Source organism: Gossypium raimondii, chromosome 8, assembly GCF_025698545.1.
Source record: "Gossypium raimondii isolate GPD5lz chromosome 8, ASM2569854v1, whole genome shotgun sequence".
In the NCBI taxonomy this organism is placed as follows: Eukaryota; Viridiplantae; Streptophyta; class Magnoliopsida; order Malvales; family Malvaceae; genus Gossypium; species Gossypium raimondii.
In genome coordinates, this window is record NC_068572.1 from 35,029,428 (window position 1) to 35,045,106 (window position 15,679).

At 33.2% G+C, this 15,679-nt stretch overlaps 1 non-coding gene across 1 annotated transcript; it reads left to right on the forward strand.

Moving 5' to 3' along the window:
• The first annotated feature begins 12,848 nt into the window (after nucleotides 1-12,848).
• LOC128032108 (small nucleolar RNA R71) lies at nucleotides 12,849-12,954 on the forward strand. Its single transcript, XR_008188238.1, has one exon. It is a non-coding gene; the product is annotated as a small nucleolar RNA R71 (small nucleolar RNA).
• Nucleotides 12,955-15,679: the final 2,725 nt, after the last annotated feature.

Below are 15,679 nucleotides of genomic sequence, written 5' to 3' on the forward strand. Positions count from 1 at the left end.
TCATCCAAAAATTAGCTCACTATATCTCCATTAACCAACCTCCTTAAAGGTTTAGCTACTCATGTTGGAAATAAAACTAAGAATCATGGAAATGAAAAGCAAATAAGTCATTAAAATAAAGCTTAAGAAAAATATAAAAGTTGAGATTTTTATGCAAGAAAATGTAAAAGACGTGCAAAGGAAGGCATTCAACAAGAAAATCTAAAGCAATAAATATAAAAGGAGCAAACTTTAACAACTACAAAGTAAAAGAAACTAAAATACATTAAACTAAATCTGAAAATGTCTTACAACCAAGGTACAAGGACTAAAGATGCAGATAAACCTAAACTAAAGTGTTAACTAACTTAACTAACACTAAGAACAACTAAAACAAGAAAAAAAATTATTGGGAAATTTAAAATCTACAGCTAAGGAAATGAAAATAAAAAAAACTCTAGAAGAAGAAGAAAAAAATCTAAGAGAAAACCTAGAGAAAACTAAGCTTAACTAAGGTAATGTGGCCTCCTTTTTTTCATCCAAAATTTGCCTAATATAGCAATTATTCTGACCCATTTTATGTGCCCAAAATACCCTTGAACGGGCCTTCATTGATTGGTGCTTTGGGTGGACAAAGACTACCTTTTTTGTCCAATTTTGTCCCCTCACGATATCAGTATCGCGATTCCAAGGAAAGGATATCATGATATCTCAAACAGATTTGATCTTGGATGTCTTCTTTGAGGGCAGGATTGTAACAACCCGTTTTCAATGAAATCGGTATAGTGGTTTTGAGACCACAAATTTGAGTCCGAGAGAAAATTTATTTTTATACAAATTCATGGTTTGCATTATGATAGAAATGCCGTATGAAAATTTCGTAAAGAAATTTTTACCAATTACATGTCTAATTAGATGGAAATGACCAAATTACAAAAAATGCAAAAGTTGAGTTCTAGTAGCTATAGGTATCAAATAGCTATGGAATTCAAAATTTGAGGTCTTTATATGGAAAATAGACAATTAAGAGGAGTTATTAGATAAGTATGATCATTCATCCATGGAAAATTAAATAAAGAAAAGCACTAAATTGGAAAGAAGAAATTTTAATTAAATAAGAAATATCATCATTTTCATCATCTTTCCCAAATAAAAAAGATGGAAACCCTAGCAATGAAAACCTAAACTCAAGCCAACTTATTTTGCTTAATTAGGTAAGCATTCTTGTTCCATTTTAATGTTTTTATGTTTCTGAGATTGTAATAGTTTAATTTAGCTATCTCGGAGATTAATTTGTAAAGTTATCAAAGTACTAGGGTTTTTTCATGATGAGTATGTACGAATTATGAAATTTATGGTAGAAAATGAAAGGTTTTTGATAGATAAACAACTTTTGTAAAGTGAATTTTGGTGAAATTGTGATTTAAATTTTATGAAATACATGAGCTGCGTGACATGTAAAAATTAATTAGGCTTGGAATAAGGATTAAATTGCATGAATTTGATGTTCTGAGCCTAGGGATGAAATTGCAATTAATCAAAAGTATGGGGCAAAATGGTAATTTTGCCTAAGATGTGAATTGGATTGAATTGAATATGAATTGTATTAAATTGAGCTAAATTAACTCGTATAGATCTGGATAGACCAAATATGGAGTTAGATAGTGGAAAAGAAAAAGTATCGGATTAGTAGATTTTTCAAACACGAACATTAATCGAGGTAGGTTCGTGTAGCTAAATTGTGTATATTTAAATGTTTGAATTGAATGTTGTATATGTGAATTGAATAAATTCCATATATATGAAATTAATCACATATCCGATAATGCCTAACAAGTATTAAGTCCCGTCTGAAAAATAAAATTCGATGGATATAGGGTTCTCGAATTGGTTGTAGTCCTGCATATGTTGCGAACACACCACAGATCGAAAGAGCGTCCCATTATTAACTCTCATGAGCATCCCGATATATGGCCCTTTCAAGCTACCTGTTAATAGCTCTTTCGAGCATCCCAATTTGTCGTGAGCTTCCTAATTTATGGATCTCTGGAGTTTCTCGAGATTGGTTCGCTTGAACTTTTTGATTATGGCTCTTATGAGCTTCCTGTTATACAACTGAAATGAGCTTCGCGTTACATGGCTCACATGAGCTTCTCGTTATATGGCTTAAGAGAGAGCTTCCCGTTTATGTGCTCCTATGAGAATTCCCAAATAAGAATTGACGAATTACAGATTTGTTCACTTCGTGTGTACTATCTGTGTATCCATCGATATTTAGAATGATTCAACGGGCAAAGTTCTGACAAGAGATATTATGAAATTGAGATGAATTGTTACAAGTATATATATACTTACAATACAAGGATATGATGTATACATGTTTTATGGACACTTGTGTGAAAAGTAAATATATATGGAAATTGAATATGGATGAGCTCATACATATTTCTTGATATTCATATGAATTACATGACTAACATGCTTGATGAGGATATGTGTTTAGGCAATTGGCCAAATTAGTTTGAGCATGTTTATTTGCTTACCGTAAATGTGAATTAATTAGTAAGTTAAATTCCTGTTATACGAACTTACTAAGCTTAAAAGTTTAGTTTTTTTTATTTCCTCTATTTTATAGTAATTCGAAAGCTCAATTTGGTTAGAAGCTGGTCGAAACAACATCACACTATGCCTCATCTCATTTTGGTATAATTAGCAAATTACTTTTGGTTATAATGGCATTTATATGTTGAATTGGGTCATTAATGGCATGTATGTGATTTTGGTTGCAACTCGCCATTGGAATGGCTTGCGATAGATATGTTTTGAAGAGTATATAAGAGTCTATACATGGTTGATATGTGTTTGAAATGGATGAGTGATGGAAATCATATGGATAAATTGATGAATGGATGAAATGGCATATTTAGTACAAAGATGTTTTTATATGCATTAGGCTAACTTGATAAAAATGAAGACTTGGTTATATGTATTAATATGTCATATATGATACTTGGTATTGGCTAGATTTGGATGTATTGTATTGGCTTGAGAATATGTTTAAATGTTTATATAGGTGGAAAGCAAATTTGGGTGAGAAATATGGCTTGGAAACAACCCTTTTTCATCCACATGGGCAGAGACACGGGTATGTATCTCAGCCGTGTGTGATACATGGCCTAGCACATGGGCGTGTGTTTTGGTCGTGTGTCCCCTGCATCTTAAAAATTTCAAGATAGAATGCTCACACTTGATCACACAGCCTAGCACACAAGTGTGTGGTTTGGCCGTGTGACCCCTGCACTTATTTAATGCAAGTCATTATGTTCACACGGCCTAGTACATGGGCGTGTGACTTGGCTATGCGACCCAAGTCAGAGAGGTACACAGGTACAGACACTAGCTGGGAAACATCCGTGTACCTTATTTCAAATGCCCACATGGTCTGACACACAGGCGTGTGTCCCTTACACCTTGGAAAAATTTTAAGATTTTGCAAAAAATTGTTTGAGTACCCGGTTTACTCTCGACTTGATTCTAATGCATGTTTTGAGTCTCGATGGCTCGTATAAGGGACTTTATGAATAATTTTTGACATGAATGTTAAATAATATGAAATGCCCATATTTGATTTGTATATTTCGGTAATGCTCCATAATCTTATTCCGACGACGAATATGGGTTAGGGGTGTTGCAAGGATACCCATGGTGGGTATCGTGATACCACTGAAGGGTGGTCTCCAATCTTCGAATCTATTTGAGGTATCGCAATTCCAAGGTTTAGATATCGTAATACCCTCTCCTTTGGTGTTGTTTTCGTTCTTTTTGAATGTCCAACATGTCCCTACATCACTCAACAACATGTTAGGGCCCCCAATGACACTATTGGCCAAATTGGGTCTCAAAATGAGTAAAAATAAGGCGTTTACACTTATCAACTTAAAATCTAAAAATTACGAAAAATTTTGGAAAAGATGAAACTTTGCTTGAGAATAAGCTCCCTAAGTATACTGGGATAGCCTAATTTTCCATGTCAAATTACAATTGATCAAACTCCCACATAGTTAACTTTTTGCTTGTCTTCAAGAAAACAGACTAAACATGTAAAAGAAAAGACGACTCTTGGACTAAATTAGGCAATTAAGTCACATAGAGGTAAGACATTGAACTTGTACAAGAGCCACCTCACATGCAACATAAGAGTGATATCTAGCTAACTTGTTTGTAACTAATGCAAAAATACTTAGTTCACTAAGTCAAAATGTCAATAGATGTAGAGGCAATAGAATGGACATATGTACAAGTGTTATCCATCAAAATAAATTATTCAGATCGCTCATAGATATTTAAAAGGAATAGATCATATTCGTTCAAAAAAAATGCAAGCTATTTATAAATTATTGTGTTGGTGACTTATTCGGGTCTTAAAGGTCTTCTAGGCTTGTAACGTTCTAAGGCTTAGGACTGTTTAGAATTGAAACAATAGGCACTCAAAACGGGTTCAAACACTAGAAATGGTTAAGCATATTACATTATTCCTTATTCTCCCTCAAATTTATTTACAAGCTCATCTTCTTATTTCTCCTTCCTCGCCTACCTTATTTCTCCAAAATGTTAGAAGGTATTACGCGAGATTAATAAGCACAAAAGTTTGTAATTGTGAACTGAAAGATTTTCTTTTTCAAACTTAATTTTGATTTAGCTCTCTTTTTCTTTATTTTGCATTCTTTCGTTCACTTTTTTTATAATACGTACTACCTCACATAATCTCTTTATTTTCTTTTTTTTTTCACACACAAAGCCACCATAATTTTTCTACCTAGACCTTAATGTCCATGGCCCGACGTCCATTATGTAGTGCATTTTGAAGAATGGCACTGAGAAGGATTGAGTACTAGACTCATTTAGGCTTGAGGCTGTGATAAAATGGCTTACAAGAAAAGGGTAATCAAGGCTTAAAGATATGAGAACTAAGGGTATATAGCAACAGGTAAGCTTTTAGGCTCTTGGCTATTTCAAATAATGCCTAAGGTCTTTCCCGAATTAATCACCTAACACTAATTCTTTCAAGAATACATCTATTTAAAAGAAAAATTAACAATTCAAATTATTTATCTAGAAGGAACTGTACAATTAACTAGTTGAACTAACTAGTCTAGAATTAAGAATAACAAATTATTTAGTATCATTCAAAATTTGCAAGTTTGGCAATTCTATGTACTTATTCAATATTTATAACTACTGGCTTATGCCCTAATCGTAGTCCAAATATTTTTATTGTTTTTTGAAAATTTTTGAAAAAAGTGAAAAAATAAAAACAAACAATCAAAATAACATAAAAATAAGAAAAATAAAACACATAAAACTATGTGCATCCCCCCAACTCATATTACACATTTCCCCTAATGTGTCCCAAAAAATAGAATAGGAGGTTACCAGACTTCCTTAGAATGGAACGCCAAACTAGCTTGGGGGCCACCTCCTCATTGAAGCTCGCGAATGTAGTATAGCCTTTTACGGTAACTCGCTACACATAAAAAAACAAAAACAAAACGCAACACAACCAAAATATGATGTTTGAAAGAAGAAAAATAAGTACAAAAGATATTGTAGTTAAATGCTTACATGTTGTACAAATAAATATAAGGTAAAATATGAAGACATGGAACTATGCATTAGATGTGTCGTCCTCTAGGTTAGTTTCCTCAATTATCTGCCTATTTCTTCTCTTGGGAAGGTTCTCTTGGTTTGCGTTCGGTGGATAGGCGTGTTCTACTCTCAGATGACAACACCCTCTATCGTCAGATGTGTAAGGGTGAATACATTGTTGGTGGTATTAGAATAAGCTGTCACATCATCATCCTCTGTCAGCTCATCATCAGTAGCTTCACTCATTGACTTCCTCGTCCAGGGATGAATCACTCAACTGATCGGGCTATTGTATGCCCTCAACTCACTAACTCATCACAAACATGTCCACAAATGGTATTATTTCCTCAAGCATTCGAATGTTGTAGCGTATGTCTCAGCCTAGCCTACGTTGCCACTGTGTAAACTCATCTTTAGTTTTTTTTGGTGCTTGACTATTTTGCTACTCGAGGCACGTCCATATTGTTTTTGTGTCATTGATTCCACTCTTGAATCTACTTCTTATGAAGCTCTTGAAATTGGTGGAGTAAGGAATCAACGATGAAGTTTTGAGTGGGAAGGCTAGTCTGCTTGGTGGACTCAATGTCTATACCAACCCTACGACAGATGTTAGTGACCAAATGCGAAAAATAAATACCTACCTTTCCACCCAGAATGCAACGTTTCAATTGTTGATTGATCCATGCACCTACACAAATTCTTTTACGTTGAAAAATAGAATATAATAGGGTTGCTCTAAACACATTAATATTATTAGTATCGAGTGATGGACAAAGACGAGTACATATAAATTGCATCCATATTTTTGCAATGGGGAACATTATTATTTGTTTGAATAAGAGAGGTCACCTTGATGAAGCTTCCTGCTTCCACTCGCCTCTACTTTCCATAAGGTAGCTCAAAATTGTGTCCTAGTCTACATTAGTAAAACAAGTTAAATTGAGCGACAAAAAATTGTCCACCTTCATAACACGAGAAATCATAATATTCACAAATGGCCTCAGGGGGAAATATACACACTAGCATGCCTGACGTACACCCAATCACATTGAGAAAATTTCAAATTGGTTTAGAACTCCAGTACTATGGGTACTATGACAAGCTGCTTAGGAAGCATACAAAAATTATCACACCTGTGAAATCAGACATCATCCAAGATTTCATCATTAAATGAAGAGGCCAGATCAAAATCGTGTTCAGGGATAAACGTCTATCCCTAAATCATGTGATAGGAGTCCACAGCCTCTTTTTGTACAAATTAACGCCATCGAAGTCCGTTGACTATAACACGTGGTTGGTGCAAGTGTACATAGTCATTATCAAGTAATAACTAAGTTTAAAACTTATCGTTTCCATATGGAAAATATATGTTAATAAATATTTTTTAAAATTAAAGTTAACAATTTGGTGGGAAAAACACAATAGTTTTGATTAGTTTATTTTAAGTAAAAATAACTATCTAGATGCAAACTGATCCCTAAATGCAATGTATGTAATAAAATGAATGATGCAGATTTAGCAGCAGAATTCACATGATTTCAACAACGATAACATGAATAGGCTAGAATAATCACATCAATTAACTTAGTTCATTTTCAACATGTTAATAATGTTTTAGAAAATATTACATGGCAACTCGATCTTTCATGAGTGTGAAACCAATATTAAGCCTTTTCGAAATCTTTTATTACTTAGAAAAACATGCATATTACTGATTATATTAAACTAAGGGTTTCTTAGAATTCATGTGAAGCAAAAGGGATGGGTTATCTTTGAAATAATTTAATCACATAAACCTAAAAACTATGCAAGATAATAGAGTTCTTTTGAGTTATTATCAAACTTCAATTTAGTCTGTTAGGATCTAAATTAAGCATGCACTTTTCAATTATTGTGTCCATTAGTCGTCATCTGATTAATATTGCTCAACTATTCTAATATTCAATCACGTATGAATGAAATACATGTTTGAGTTTAATTGAAAACATGATAGACTGAGGCACAGAACATCATAACATGATTTACATAAACTTTATTGAGTTGATGCAATCATCCTAGCTAAACAAAATTAAGCTACCATTGTTAATGGAAAAACATTAAAGTAAATTGCAAACATGTTGAATAACAGAACAACAATAAAGATTAAGGAATAAAACACTTGGAATAATTTTAGCAATCCTCTAGTATTGATCGTGGTGGCTTCCTCTGATCCTCGTAATTACTCCTTTGCAGGATGCTCCTCAAGGTGACTAGGCAAGAGAGACTTTTCTCAAGGAATTGCTAACTAAATGAATGGGAAAATGAAGGGTTTATGAATGAGAGAAAATGAGAGGTTAGTGAATGATGAAAGGAAATGAAGGATGAATGTTAAGTGAGGGATGATGGATGATTTGAAATAGGGAATGGAGATGGGTAGTTATAGTGAAGGTTGGTAGATGAGTTTACTAAAAATAGTGTGAAAAATCCCCCCATTTACTCCTTTCCTTGGCAACCACATATTGTGGAAGAGAGAGTTTCTTGGTTGCTTTAATTATGCATGATATCATGCTTGAATCAAGCAAAAGGTGGATGGTTTCTTGGCCAAAGTTGGTGGGCCGTTTTTTGATTTGTTTCTAAGTGCAGGGACCTCTAGTAAATCTCTAGAAAATGAATTTCTGAGTAGTCCAAAAGTCTTTTCCAAATTCGGGGTTGTTCTCCCTTGTTTGGACAGTTTGGTTACCCAATTGCTTACTAGACTTGTCCATCAATTGATCCATTTTCAATAGGATAAAAAATAACCTCTTCATGACCCATTTTACATGTGTTTATCGTCCATGTAGAGTGAATTTGGGCATGTCCATGTAACTTTATTTTATGAACAAATCATGCATAATTTCCTTGGTCAAACTGCATTAAATAATGTCAAGATCAATAAGTAGCCGAAAACAATAAAATTCTGCAGAAATTTAATACAAAATAACATAGAATCACTTTCTTCATTTAGTAATAAAATACTCAGGATTTATATTATTTTTAAGTTAAAAGGTTCCAAAAAAAATCATAAAAACCATATATAAATTAGAGTTTACACACGCCAAAACTGAATCCATTACTCATCCCAAGTACTGTAAAACAAAAATTTAGATAAGACAATCTTGTAATTGTTCAAAATATAATCCTTAAGTAGAATAAACTTTTGAACATAAACATACATCAACGAAATCATGCTCACAAATTCTTTTTATTGATAAGTTGATCTCATGCAAACATCATTTAAAACTTTTATACTAAGTACGGGAAAATGCTATCACTAGTCATAGAGTGCATGCTTTTCAAGATCATATATAATATTTACCACTCAATCAAAGTTTCCTGATCAATTAGGCAAAAAAAGCACAAGGTTTAATTAATGGTCCTCATATGTTGAACTCATCAATTCCTCTCCACTAATATAGTCGGCATAATTAACAAAATCAACAGGTCTTTTATAGGGTTATAATAGGGTTAGGCTCAAGGTAGAGATAAAAAGAAGTGACTTTTTAGGTTCAGTAATATTAACCTTAACTTTTCCTTGGATCTTTTCGAGGTACATCCTTCCTAGTAATGAGTTTCAACACCCCCAAACTTAATTTGAAACTTTATTCCTAACAAGACTTTTCAGTATCTTGAGTATTTATTTTGCTCTTTTTTTATTTGACATTTGAATAGAGATTTTTCTCTCTCTCTCTCTCTCTCCCTCTCTCTCTCTCTCTCTTTTAAACACACGGAGAACATATACATCTTTCTGAATTTTTCCTCAATCTTTGTTCAGCAAGACAAGTACAATTAAGATAGGTGCAAAAAATATGATAAAACTTAAAAAGATAGTAATATGGATTATGATATAGGTGAATAGCAATAAAATAGACTTAAAGGCTCAAACTAAAGTTTCAAGGGTCAAATTCATATAGTAGGCTTGGAAGGCTCAAACGATCCAAAGAGAATTGTGCCTAAATAATGTTTAGATTCTTATGCCTCCTAGGATTTTTCCTCAAGAAAGTTACTAAGTCAATTCTAAGGACTTAAACCTTCATGTCTATCTATTTTTAAGGAAATTCAATTTTCATGGCAAAAACTACATAAAACCTAAGAACATAAAACCATTCCATAACTCAAGATAACATAAAAAAACTCAAAAATCACACTTGCATTTGAGCTAACTTATGAACAAACATTTTTTCTAAACATCAATTTATTTCAGCATACTTATGTGTAAACATCGAAACATACTTAAGAAAATTTAAAACTCATGCAAATATTGCCTTACTCGCCTTTAAAAAGAAGCAAGGTCCTTATTGCGAAAACAAAGTAATGAATGAAAATTGAACACCAGGTAGAGTTGCAAGAAAAGAGTGGTGAGATATGAAGACTGTTTAAGTACCAAGTCTTTCTTAACAATCCAATCCTAGACATATTCATTCGCACTACCATACTACTTTGGCTTTTATTAGAGAGGAGGCATTGAACTTAATTTATTCATGTTTGCAATTTCGTACTTATTGTGCGAAAACAAAATACCAAAATAAAAATATAAATGCTTAAAAATAAATACTTAAGAAAGAGAAATAAAAGAAATTTCTCCCCTTTTTATTAATTTGTGTCATCCCCTCTTTTTTCGAGATTGCTGCAACTGGGGAAGTGATGCAGTGGCGAAGGGAAGGGGTTGCAAGTGTTGGATATTTTTCTCCTCATCACTGTTCTAGGCCTTAAACCCAAAACTGCTGAAATTTTATTACTTGCACTAAAATAAAACTTGACAGAAATAAAATGATTAAACCTTGGGCCAACTTGACTCTCTTATTGAACATAAAATAAAAAAATTGGAAATAAAAAATCAAATGAAAATGAAAAAAATTTCTTTTGGGCTACTTAGAAAATTTCTTCTCAAAAAATTACATCAAATTAAATTCCCAGGAAAGGTTAGAGGGGTCGCAAATGGTCTCGCTTAAGTTCCAATCACCTTAGGCACAATTAATTTGAAGCACTAATTCAAGAAAAATAATTTCTAAGCATGTCATTTATTCAAATGAGAGAAAAAAAACTGAAAATAAATTAAAGACAGAGAGAGTAAAGAGAACTCTCACAATGTTTTGCTTTGGTTAACTTTCTATCATTCATACAAAAAACTGAAACTCAGCTTATTTTTTGTTATACCTTATTTCTTTAGTACAAGTCCCACACACTAAATTTCATAGATGGGATCCATGATCCTTTCTTTTAACCGTTGAGACTCGAGTTACCTAAGATCAAATACTTGAGATTGAATCGAACTCTCCCTTAATATATCATTTTTCAGTAGTTGATGACCTTTTCAAAACCGTTAAGTCTAACTCGAGTGACTTTTCCCTTGATGGGTTAGGTTGCTTGCACTCATGTGATGATAGCTCTAATAACTCGAACTAAACTTTTGAATTAAATTCTTCTGAGTTAGCTTCCAAACATGTATCATCCTCATCTTGATGTGGAGATTTAGATGAAAAACCTTCCAATGGATCATTATACTCTAATTTTGCAAGAACCGACATATCTTCCTTTCAGATAGCAGAACAATCTTTAACCTCATCATGATATCTTATGGCCTTGAGTACAATAAAGGTCACGTGTTCTTCTTGAACTCACATGGTGAGTTCACCTTTCTGTACATCGGTTATCGTCCTACAGGTTTCCAAGAAAGGCCTTCTTGGGATGATTGGTACTCCTTTATCTACTTTAAAATCTAAGATAATAAAATCAGCAAGAAATATGAATTGATCAACACGTACCAAGACATCCTCAATCTTTCCTTCTAGGTATGTCAAGGATCGATCTGCCAGTTTGAGTGTATCTGTAGTCAATCTGGCCTAGCCAATACTTAATCGTCTAAACACAAACGTAGGCATCAACTTGATACTCGATTCCAAATCGCATAAACCTTACCACAATAGGATTCTCCAATATTGCAAGGTATGGTGAAACTTCCTGGATCCTTCAACTGAGGAGGAACCTTGTTTTGAAAAAATAGGCTACATTCTGTAGTCAGGGCTACAGTTTCAAATTCCCCAAACCTTCTCTTCTTAGAAAAAAATTCCTTCATAGCTTTCACATAATTTGACATTTGCTCTAAATTTTTCACCGACGGAATGTTAATACGTAGTTGTTTCAACACATCCAACATTCTCTTAAATTGAGTATCTTGTTGTTTATGTTGTTAGAGTCTTTAAGGATATGAAGGTTATGGAACTTTGGCTTGGATTGGAAAGCTCTTTCAATGTAAGATATCTGCATCTAAAAAGAGGTTACCTTATCAAAGTTCGGTAGTTTAGTTTTGACCTCTACAGAATTTCTAGAATTTGGCTTCTCTGGTGCAAGAATTTCAATTGTTGGTTGATTTTCCCCTTTCTCGGGAGGTTTATCTTCAACCTCAACCCCTTGGGTTCAAAAGTCCTTCTGCTTTGTAAATTGACCACTATGTAATTCTCCTTGTCCAATTTCCATAGGTTCTCCGTGTCATTGGACAGAGCTCCTTGTGGTCTATTTCGAAGTTCGTTGACTAACTGCCCCATCTGGTTCTCCAAATTTCTCAAAGTCACATCATTCTTCACCATATATGCTTTAATAAGTTCTCAAGATTATTAGAAGACTCGGCTATTGGACTATTTTCTTTGTTACTTGGTACAACACCTTGGGGCTTGCTTCTAAGCTCATTAGCTAATTGTCCCACTTGATTTTCCAGATTCTCCAATGTTTTTTCTTAGCCTTGAATAAAGACATCATTTTTAGCAATGTATGCCTTCAAAAAATTCTCCAAATTATTGGAAGGTTCAACTTGCGGTGGTTTTTTCACTTGTTGATTGAAACTAAAAGGTTGATTTGCTCTATACTGCATGTAATTGTTGTTCGGTCCACCTCATTGGTTGTGGATTGGTGGCTAAGTTGTAATATGATTTAAACTATTAGTACTAAATTGTTTCAACATTGAAGAGATAGACGATACCTGAGCTGTGAGTAAAGTAAGGGCGTCCACTTCATGCACTCTGACTACTCGTCTTCCTGAAGCTGTTTGATTTGTCAGCCATTGGTAATTATTTCTAGCTATTCTCTCGATGATCTCATAAGCCTCATTATAAGACTTCGACAAGAGAGCACTATTTGCAAAAGCATCTACCACCAACTTTGTATGTGCATTGAGACCGTTATAAAATGTCTCCAACTAGATGCAATGCGGAATGTGGTGGTGAGGGCATTTACGAATGGCTCTTTGAATCTTTTATATGCTTCATATAGGGACTCATCATCCGTTTTTTAAAAACTGGTGATCTCATGCAGCAACTTAGCATTTTTGTTAGGTGGGAAATACTTTACCAAAAAGCTTTCAACTAATTCTTGCCGAGTAAAAATTGAATTGGATGGCAACAAATGAAGCCATGCTCGTGCTCAATCTCGCAACTGTATGGAAAAAACTTCAAACTCAGTGTGTCTTCAGTTGCACCTGCTATCTTGAAGGAATCGTTCACCTCCATAAACAATCAAAGGTTAAGATATGGATCTTCTGTGGGCATTCCAATGACTTGGCCTATTTTTTGAAACATCTGAAACATTACAGGCTTTAATTAAAATTACAGTGCCTCGATTTCTGGTCTCCTAATTCCCAGATTTAGTTCTTTAAAAAGTGGTATGGCATACTGTCTTATGGGTCGATCCCTATCATCAGTAATAACGATTGGATTTCGTGCATTAGTGACTCTATTCCCTTGAACATCGTTTTGATTCTCAAGGTTAATTTCTGCGGCTTGTCCCTGGGCTAATCTTTCTCGTCTTCTTTGTCTAAATGCCCACTCGATTTCAAGGTCTACAGGGAGTAAATCGATTATTCAATCTATGCTTATGAATACCTGAAAAGAAAAACACAAAAATTAAAGAATAAATAAATAAATAAAAATAATTAAAGAAATAAAGAATTAATTAGTAAAGTTACAAATTAAATAAAAATCAAATCACAAAGAATAGTTCCACAAAAATGATTAAGTCAATAGTCCTCGACAACGGTGCCAAAATCTTGTAACGCGTGGTTTGTGCAAGTGTACACAAAGTCGTTATCAAGTAATAAGTAAGTATAAAAGTTATTGTCTCCACAGCTGTCGTATATGTTAATCAATATTTTGTAAAATTAAAGCTAACAATAGTTTTCATTGGTTGATGTTAAGTAAAAATAACTATTTAGATCCAAAATGATCCCTAAATGCAATGTATGCAATAAAATGAATGAGATGGATTTAGCAATAGAATTCACAATATTTCAACAACGACAACATGAATATGCTAGAATAATCACATCAATTAACTTAGTTCATTTTCATCATGTTAATAATGTTCGAAAAATATTCCATGGCAACTCAATCATTTAGAGTTTGAAATCAATATTAAGTCTTTTCGAATCTTTTACTTAGAAAAACATGCATTTTACTGATCATATTAAACTAAGGATTTGTTATAATTCATGTGAAGTAACAAGGACGAGTTAGGTTTGAAATAATTTAATCACATAAACCTAAAAAGTATGCAAGATAATAGAACTCTTTTGAGTTATTATGAACCTTCAATTTAGTTATTATGAACCATTCTTTTGAGTTATTATGAACCATTCTTAATTAAAAAACATTAAAGCAAATTGCAAACATTTTGAATAACAAGAAAAAAAATAAAGATTAAGGAAGAAAAAACTCAGAATAATTTCAACAATCCTCTAAAATTGATCGTGATGGCTTCCTCCAATCCTCGTAATTACTCCTTCGTAAGATGCTCTTCAAGGTGGCTAGCCAAGAGAGAATTTTCTCATGGAATTGCTAACTAAATGAAGAGGAAAATGGAGGGTTTATGAATGAGAGAAAATTAGAAGTTAGTAAATGATGAGAGGAAATGAAGGGTGAATGTTAAGTTAGGGATGAGGGATGATTTGAAAAGGGGAACAAAGGTGGGTATTTATAGTGAAGGTTGGTAGATGAGTTTACTAAAAATAGTATGAAAAGTCCCCCCATTTACTCCTTTTCTTGGCCGACGGCATATTATGGAAGAGGGAGGTGTTTGGTTGCTTGATTCATGCATGATATTATGCTTGAATCAAGGAAGGGGTGGATGGTTTCTTGGCCAAATATAGTGGGTCATTTTCTGATTTGTTTGCAAGTGCAAGGACCTCTAGTAAATCTCCCAAAAATGAATTTCTGAGTAGTCCAAATGCCTTTGTCAAATCTGGGCTCATTCTCCCTTGTTTGGATGGTTTGGTGACCCAATTGCTTACAAGACTTGTCCATCAATTGATCCATTTTCAATTGGATCAAAAACAAAATCTTCATGACCCATTTTACATTTTTTTATCGTCCATGTAGAATGAATTTGGGCATGTTCATGTAACTTTATTTTATGAGTAACTCATGTATAATTTCCTTGGTCCAACTGCATTAAATAATGTCAAGATCAATAAGTATCTAAAAACAATTAAATTATGCATAAATTTAGTACAAAATAAAATAAAATCACTTTCTTCATTAAATAATACCCATTATTGAAATATAAACAAAATTCACTCAATTAGTGATCAAATACTTGAGATTTATATTATTTTTAAGTTAAAAGGTGCCAAAAACAATCATAAAAAGCCTATATAAATTAGAGTTAACAACGACGGACCTTAGGCAGTTTGGGATCAAGACCTTTTTCGTTGTCTAAAGGGAATTTTTGTACTTTCATCAATTTTAAACAAACAATATAAAACTAACCAACTAGCCAAAAACAATCAATTAACAAACTAACTAGCAATACTAAAAACTAAAATTTAAATAATAATAAAAAATTGCTAAAAATAAATAAAATAGAAATAAAGAAAGTAAAAGCAACAATAATAATTATCATAAAATAAAATAGAAGAAAACTTATACCAGTTTGATTGCTAAAGCTGAGTGGATTGATCTGAAAAATTTCCATGTTCCCCAAGCAATGGAAAAAAAAACCTGCAAAAATAGGGAAAGAACCAAAACAAAGAAACAACAAAAGAGAATTTGCA